Source organism: Microcebus murinus, chromosome 2 (assembly GCF_040939455.1).
Source record: "Microcebus murinus isolate Inina chromosome 2, M.murinus_Inina_mat1.0, whole genome shotgun sequence".
Classification (NCBI taxonomy): Eukaryota; Metazoa; Chordata; class Mammalia; order Primates; family Cheirogaleidae; genus Microcebus; species Microcebus murinus.
In genome coordinates, this window is record NC_134105.1 from 28224048 (window position 1) to 28232030 (window position 7983).

Genomic DNA, 7983 nt, shown 5'->3' on the forward strand with positions numbered 1-7983 from the left:
TGATGGTTGCAACAGGCTCTAATCCTGACTCAGCCTTATAGGCACAGGGGAGGCAAAGAGCTCAGCCTGAGCTCCAGTTCTATGGTGTTATTAATTCAGCATATGACCTTGAGCAAGGCCCTTCCCTCTCTGGGCCTCAGTTTCCTCTACTGACCAATGAGAGGGGTTAGCGGAGATGATTTCCCAGACCTGTAGTCATGGGAGAAGTGCCTTGTATGTTGCATAAGGTTTTCCCTGTTCTGGAAGCCCACCCTTGGAGCCCAGCAAATCCTGCGGCGATATCACACTGCTAGAGCAAGTAAGCATCCCAAAAGCAAGGCCATCGAACACCCAAGGTGGCCCTGTGAAATTGCCACAAAGACTGTTCGTGGAGGATGGGCACCCTGCCTCTCGATACCTCCCAGAATCCATAGAGAATCACTCCGTCAGTTCTCAGATTCCTCCCCTCTGCAGAGGCAAGACCTGTCTTTGGGCCTGATGTCCCTTGGGGATGTGAACACCGCTAAAATCTCATTGATTAATCAGGTCCCACCCTTGGATCAATGGCTGGCATTAGACGAGCTTAGCGCAGTTTTATTAGTCTGGCTGCCCTCTTGCAGATGTTATAGATGAAGAAATAAAATGAAGAGGAGAGGGAAAAAGGACAAAATCATTAGTCTGAAAGGAGCAAAAGAGCATCTTCTCTGTTTTGTATTCAGATTTAGAGCTGTGCTGTCCAAGCCAGGAGCACACACAACAATCCATTTGTATGCTGTTTCCAAGAAGTCCAGCTCAGCCTCCTGATTTCCCTCTTTGCCTGATACCTTAGATCCCAGGAGCATTTGGCCGGTTGCAACGGGCAGCCCAACACCTGAAGCCATCTTATGGCGCTCTGAAAACACCTGAGGTCCCATTCATTCGTTTACCCATTTCTCGTAAGGGCAGATGGTTTTTGCCTGATGCGGGAAAACAGGCCTAACTATCTGCTGAATAATCCACCTTGAAAGTGTCATATTTGCTCTGAAGGGACCGGTCCTTGCACAGGCTTTGCACAGAAGCCTGGTACACAGTCCTCACCTTACCAGCGCTTTGGTTCCAACAGAGAAAGCCCCACAGTCTCTGTGCGCCAAAGCTCTCCAGAGAGGCGCTTTGAATTAAGACCAGAAATGCTTTTAAAAGACTTTGGTCCTTGGTCTTCTAATGATGACCTCTTCCTTAATTTTGTGATGGCTTCATCTGCCTCTTTCGATCATCTAGGTAGCTATAAAAAGCTAAACACCTCCTACTAACCCCATTAGGATGAAAGCGGAGGATTTTATTATTCATTTTTAATAGGAAGGAGCTCAAACTCCCCCAGGAAGTGTAAAAGGTAGGTTTTGATGTATCTGGTTATGGAGAGGTTGCAACAAAGCAGACCCTCCAAGAATGGGAATGTCTTGTCGAAGGACAAGCAGGAGAGGTTGGGGTAACCGGTTTCTGCAAGAAAGGAAAGGAAATAACCGCAGGCAGCTCCCACCGACCCCTCCAAGGCGCCCCAGCCCTGAGGCATGGACTATTTCAGGACCTGCCTAGGAATTCAGGAATAACCCAAATCCCCTAGAACACTGTCTCCTGATAATTGTCTGTTAAACATTTGCAACACACACACACACACACACACACACACACACACACACACACACACACACACAAAGGTAACTAAACGGAATGGTTCCCTCCAGGACTGTGCCGTTCATAACAGTAATAAAGCCCCTGCCACAGACAGTGTCATTATCCAAACGCCATTAACATCAATATTCGTATCAAATACCATCTGGCAAAGGAGCCTGCAAAACGAAACCCCTCCTACTCGGGGACTTCCCAGGCTGGTGGGGAGGGAGTGGCTGATGTTTGGGGTATGAGGGGGCCGGGGCTGCCTGAGAACCCAGGGCTGGGCAGCAGGAGCACGAGGTGCCCGGGGAAAAGAAGGACAGGGAGGGTGAAAAACATCTAAGTCTAATTTATGCACTGTCATTGACTTCTCTTCAAGTCTTAATTATGAAGATGCAACCAACTGCTCCTTCACAATGTCATAATAGGAAACTGATTGTGTATTTATATAAACCTCGGAGGAATCATTGTTTTGAAGAGAAACAGAACTTAACCTCCCGCCAGTCCCTGGGGCTGCCTCGCAGACAGCGTCACACACAGAACCCTATACTTAAGTTGAAAGAGCTTTCTGTGGGGAGTAATTACGTGACCCCGGAACAGGAGTTCTTCCTGGAGAGAGAGGCTGGGTGCTTGGGGCACAGCTCAGCTCCTCCTCTGGGTTAGGTCCTGCCTCCTGGCCATTGCATCAGTGTCACACGCGCGGCCTCCTGAGAACCAGAGGCCACCCAGCCACGAGGCCAAGCATCCCTGAGTCTGGGCATGTGCAGGGAAGGAAAAAGGCAGGAACCCTGTGGGTCTGGAGCTTGGCAAAGTGGTGCTGGGCCAAGACAGAAATAGAGGAGCAGGCTTCCAGGCGACCCTGACAAAGCCTGCTGAGCCACACCTTCCCCTTCTGTCAGTTGCAGCTCTTAGGATTATAAATGCCTACGGATGAGTAAGTGAATACCTGCCACATGGGGTGGTGGTGCGATCTGAATGAATTCATAGTAATGATAACGATAATAAAAATAATGAGAGCTACCATTCCACCACTTATTGATTTTAATATGTACCAAGTACGAGGCTGAGTGATTCACATTTTATCTCATTTAATCCTCACCATAACTATGTGAGGTTAAAAAGTATTTATCCCCATGGATAAAGATGACAAGATGGAACAGGTTCAGAGAAGTTAGGTAATTAACTCAAGCTAAGGAACTCAGTAAGTGGGAGAGCTGGAGTTTGAATCCATATCTACCTAAATCTAGCGCCCAATCTCTTAAGCACTAGTCTGTTCCATTACCAAAAGCATTGGATAAGCTCTGATATACTGAACACAGACTCACAAGTTCTAGCTCTATTGCTTCCTAGCTGTGTGACCTTCGGTTAGTCACTTTGCCTCTCTGGGTCATCTGCCTGCCTGGCAAAGCAGAGGTGATGCTCTTAGAGATGAGGGCTGAGACTGACTGCTCTTCCTAGCGCAGAAATGAAACTGTACAGGTGAAAATAGCAACCAGGGTGAGCTTCACTGTTAGGAACAGCATGGCACATCAGTAAACGTCTGGGAAGTGGCAGCAACAACTGCAAAGAGAAGTGGCTTTAGGGAAATGGAAATGCTGGGGGGGGAGGGTCTGTTTGCGCCCAGGGTCTGGAGCAGCCACAAAACAGAGCAGCCATTTCCCGCTACTATGGACTCTCTAGAGAGCAACCAGGGGCCCGAGAGATGCAGCTCTGGCTATGAGCTAGGAACACGCCTTTGGTCCCACACAAGCCTGCTTGGGGACAGCCACACTCCCAGAGCCTGGGGCCTGGACAGTGGTAACAGGATCATAATTACTCCTAGCAGCAGCCGCAGCTTCTTCCATGCTGAGATGAGGCTGGCCGGTAACGGCACTTGGAACTGCTCGGACTCGCACTGTCTCGGTGGAAGTGAAGATGATGTTACAGGGCAGAAAGCTCTTCTCAACCCCCTCTTTAATCCTTTCTGGAAAGGTACAGGACTCAATACATTCAAAATATAAAAAGAAAAGAGTCTCCCGATATTGGAACCACCCACGCACAGCCTGCAAGAATGTCCCATGAAAGAATTCCTAGAGTGACAAGGAGGTCATCATATCCTAGAACTTTTTGGTTCTGTAGCAGCCCTTTGTAACCATGCAGCACAAAGCCCTCTTACGGAAGATAGGGACAGGCTTGGAGAGGGGACACAGCTATTTCCTGGAAGAATCTAAGTCTTTGACTCCAATACAGCACTGTTCACACTCCGTGTGTCCCCTATGATAAAGTCTAACCATTCGTCACCCCCTCCAGCTCCCTGCGTGCCCCTTGGGGGCTGACGTGGTAGGCACTTGCTGAGGGGCTAGAACCGGGCAGGTGCGGAGGCCAGGGCAGAGCTGAGATGCCTTCGCCTGGGAAAGCAGAAGACACCACTGCCAGAGGGGAGCGAAGTCAGAGCACAGCTCAAAGAGTCCCGAATAAGGAGACAAGGTCCAGCGAGGCAGGTCAGGATCTAATGGGAAGTCTGAGTAATTGTATCAAATGCCAGTCAGCATTTAGAGCTCACCTTTCCGGCCAGTGAGGACATGACTCATGGCTTCGTCAGCCCTTGTTCCAAAAAGCCCTGGGCACGGTGGGTGCTTGGAGTGAAAGAGATGCAGCTCCTGCCACCAAGTACCCAAATGCCACACCCTGCCCTCCACCGCCCGCAGCGCCCTCTGAAAACCCTGGGCTCTGACTCCTCCGACTCCTACCTGCTAATACCGCAAACCCAGCAGAGGGAACTTTCTCCTTTTCTACTTTTCCCTGATGCATTCAGGCAGACGAGTCATTAATACTTCACAAGGAATGAAAAATCAAAAGGGGAAGACAATTTTTTTACCGTATTTTTTAAACATTTGGGTAAGAAAAGTCAGATGTCAAAAAAAAAAATCTCCATTTACATCTTTTAAAATATGAGCAATTAATATTTTCCATGGAGGTTCACGCTCCCTCTCTTCATTCTGTTTGCAGGGTATTGTTAAGCCACGCTTTGTAATTTGTTGCATGTTTAAATATTCAGTCTGTATTTCATTTGGGCTACACATTTAATTCAGCCAACATGTTCATTTTAAGATCAATACTGTCATAACTATGTTGAAAAATTAAATTATTGTAACTTTATTTACATTTCTTAAAAGTACTGTGAAAATTATTCTTAACCAGGACCTAATCAATGTTAGAGTCTAAAAATATGCCACTCTGCATGAAGCTATAAAAAGATTAATGTACATTTTTTTACAAGAAATTAGTAGCTTAATGAAGTGGATAAAAACGCTGTCACAATTTTTATTGGATCTAAATTGCATAGTAGTGGAGGTACAGTAAGTGCCTTCTACATAATGACATAATGAGTCATGACTGGTGCTGGAAGGCTAATTTGCCCTTAACTGACACAAAACCAGGGAATTAACATCCCAGTCGCTCTACGCCAATAGCAGATGCATTATTTCATTGCACAGCAGGGTTTTTAACTAAACTCTTAACTGTAGAAATATTGATCTATTCTTCTGTGAAATGATGAAATTGGAATTTTTTAAAAGGACGTCTTAAATTATGGCTGCTGCAGTGACATTTGCTTTCACAGAACCGTGCCTGCCTACAGAGCAGATGCAACGAGAGAAGTTTGGTGAGGCTGTACCTGTGTTTTAGGGTCTTTAGTCAGAGCAGAAGGGAAGGGGAAATTTTGTAGGAGAGCAAGTACTGGCATTAAACCACCGTGAGAAAATGACAGACCATCTACAGGTGCCCAAGTTCCAGAGTGACAGTCTTGAACATTGTCCTAGCCCATAAATTGATTTACTTTGAAGATTATTTAGTGCTTGCAAGTTGTTTGGGGTAAAGCATCACTAAAGCAGTGATATTCAACTTAAGTCCCATATAAAAAATTAGTGATGAAAGGTAGAATGGGAAGTAGTTGAAGAGGGTCGAGACTGCCGTTAAGGGATAAGTATAAAGTTAGAGACACTCTACTGCCCTGGTTTCAATTTTGCCATTCATTCATTCATTCATTCGTCCTATATTTATGGGGTACCTACAGATTGCCATGGACCAATACTTACTGTAACTACCCTATAGTGGCTAATTATTGCCTCTGTCAAACAGTGCAATGCAACATATTTCTTCGTTTAACCAAATGAATCAAAATTCATCTTGCTTCGAAATTTTCACAATAAACCTTGTGCTAACCACAGATATTTTAAGCTGTCACAACCCAGGAATTTGGAAGAAAAAAGAACAATATACTGACTAACAGATATACATCTGACACTTCTTATGTGTTTCTGTTTGACACTTTGGATTAACACCAAAAAAAAACCAAAGACAACATCAGCAAAAAAGAGATACTTTGTGCTTGAGGAGTTGGGAGACCAAACCCATTTAACTCAATTCAACAAGCCTATATATATATATATATGTATATTATAGGCAAGCTTCATTATGAACTCACATACGAAGTTAGAATCGCAATTTTACTTAAAATTAACTCATTAAAAAGTTCAAACATCACATTATAGATATTTATTAAAAATATGGAACACTTCACCAATTTGTGTGTCATCCTTATGCAGGGGCCATGCTAATCTTCTCTGTCTAGTTCCAATTTTAGTGTATGTGCTGCCAAAGTGAGCACAAGCCTGTATTATGGCACATGACCTAGGCCTTCGCACACAAAATAGCTAGAGGTAGTTTGATCCAGCCCAGAAGCCAGCAGTTCTCAACATTAACTGACATTAAGTCACATGGGAACAGCCTTATTTAATTACAGTCATTCACACCGTAACGACAGTTCGGTCAACAATGGACCGCATATCTGACAGGGGTCTCATATGATTATAATACCATATTGTTACTCTACCTTTTCTATATTTATATACAGAAATACTTATCGGTGTGTTACAACAGCCTGTAGCATTCAGGACAGCAACATGCTATACAGGTTTGTAGCATAGGAGCAATAGGCTAGAACATTCAGCCTAGGTGTGTAGTAGGCTAGACCATCTAGTTGTATGTATGTATAGTCTATGATGTTCACACGGCAAGGAAATTGCCTAACGATATATTTCTCAGAACATTATCCCCATCATTAAGCAACGCATGACTTTAGTTTGGGATAGGCCTGGTAACACTATTTTTAAAGTCGCCCCAAGTTATTCCAGAGTGCAGCTGAGGTCGAGAAGCACTGCCATAGACAGACAATAAAACAACAAGAGAAACTGCAGAGACCACACTCAGGGGTGGGAGGACCTGATCAGGCCCAATCAGGAGCTGGAAGGAAGAGAGTTACAGACAGGCCAGGTGACGATGCACAAAAGAAGGGTTTGACACACTGGAAACTGCAGACAATAAACTCAGCCCCCTGCTCTCAGTCTAGGACCATTTTCTGCTACATATTAAAAACGAGTAAACATCTCTCCATCTTCCCTTCAATTTTTATACGATTTTTTTAATGCATACATGTATATTGTTAATTATAAAATGGATACATATTCATTCACTGTAGAAAAATTGGAAAACACTGTTAATATGGTTTAAAAAAAGTAATGAGACTTTTCAAATCTACGTTATTTTTAAAAAGTACAAGAATTAATCTATTTAAAACCATCCTAAAATTGATGGCTAAAGCATGTATGAAAGATCCTGTTTTTGTATTCTCATCAACACTGACTATCATCCTTCGGGAAAAAATGCCCATTTGATAAAGAGCAAGGGAAGCGTATTACTTTCATGTGCATTTTCTCCTATTACTAGGGAGGTTTTATAATTTTTCATATATTTGGCCTCTTCTACTTTGTGTGTGTCACACACTAATATCTTTTCCTCGTTTCATTTTGGAATGCATTTCTCACTGATTTGTAAAATCGCGTTAGGAATATTAACTTTGTCTATTACACATAACAAACGTTTCCTAGTTTCTCTTGTTTTATTTAATATAATAGTATGTTTTCATATAAAGAAGCTTTTCATTCTTATGTAAACACACACAATAAACAGAATTTGTTGTTAAATTGCCTCTAATATCTCTCCCCCCTACCCTCTTGGTGTGTCAACAAGCCCACAGGACTTGGAGTCAGAAAACCAACATTCATTTACCCGCTGTGTCATTTAGGGCGGGACACTTCACTTTACTGAGCCCCCGCTTTCCCCATCTGCATCCTAACTTTTGTCAGGATGAAATTCTGCGGGCACTGTAATGGCGAGGACTTTGCTATCTTGTTCACTGATACACGCCTGGAACCTGGAACAGAGCCTTGCACCTAGTAGGCACTCAATGCATATTTGTTGAATGAGATTGAATGAGCACCTGGCTTGGACCCTAGCCCAGAGCAGGCGATCAGT

The 7983-nt window shown here is 44.0% G+C and overlaps 1 non-coding gene across 1 annotated transcript; it reads right to left on the reverse strand.

Annotated features, from left to right (window-relative positions):
* Positions 1-6170: 6170 nt before the first annotated feature.
* LOC142869693 (U6 spliceosomal RNA) lies at positions 6171-6277 on the reverse strand. Its single transcript, XR_012918267.1, has one exon. It is a non-coding gene; the product is annotated as a U6 spliceosomal RNA (small nuclear RNA).
* Between the last annotated feature and the right edge of the window lie 1706 nt (positions 6278-7983).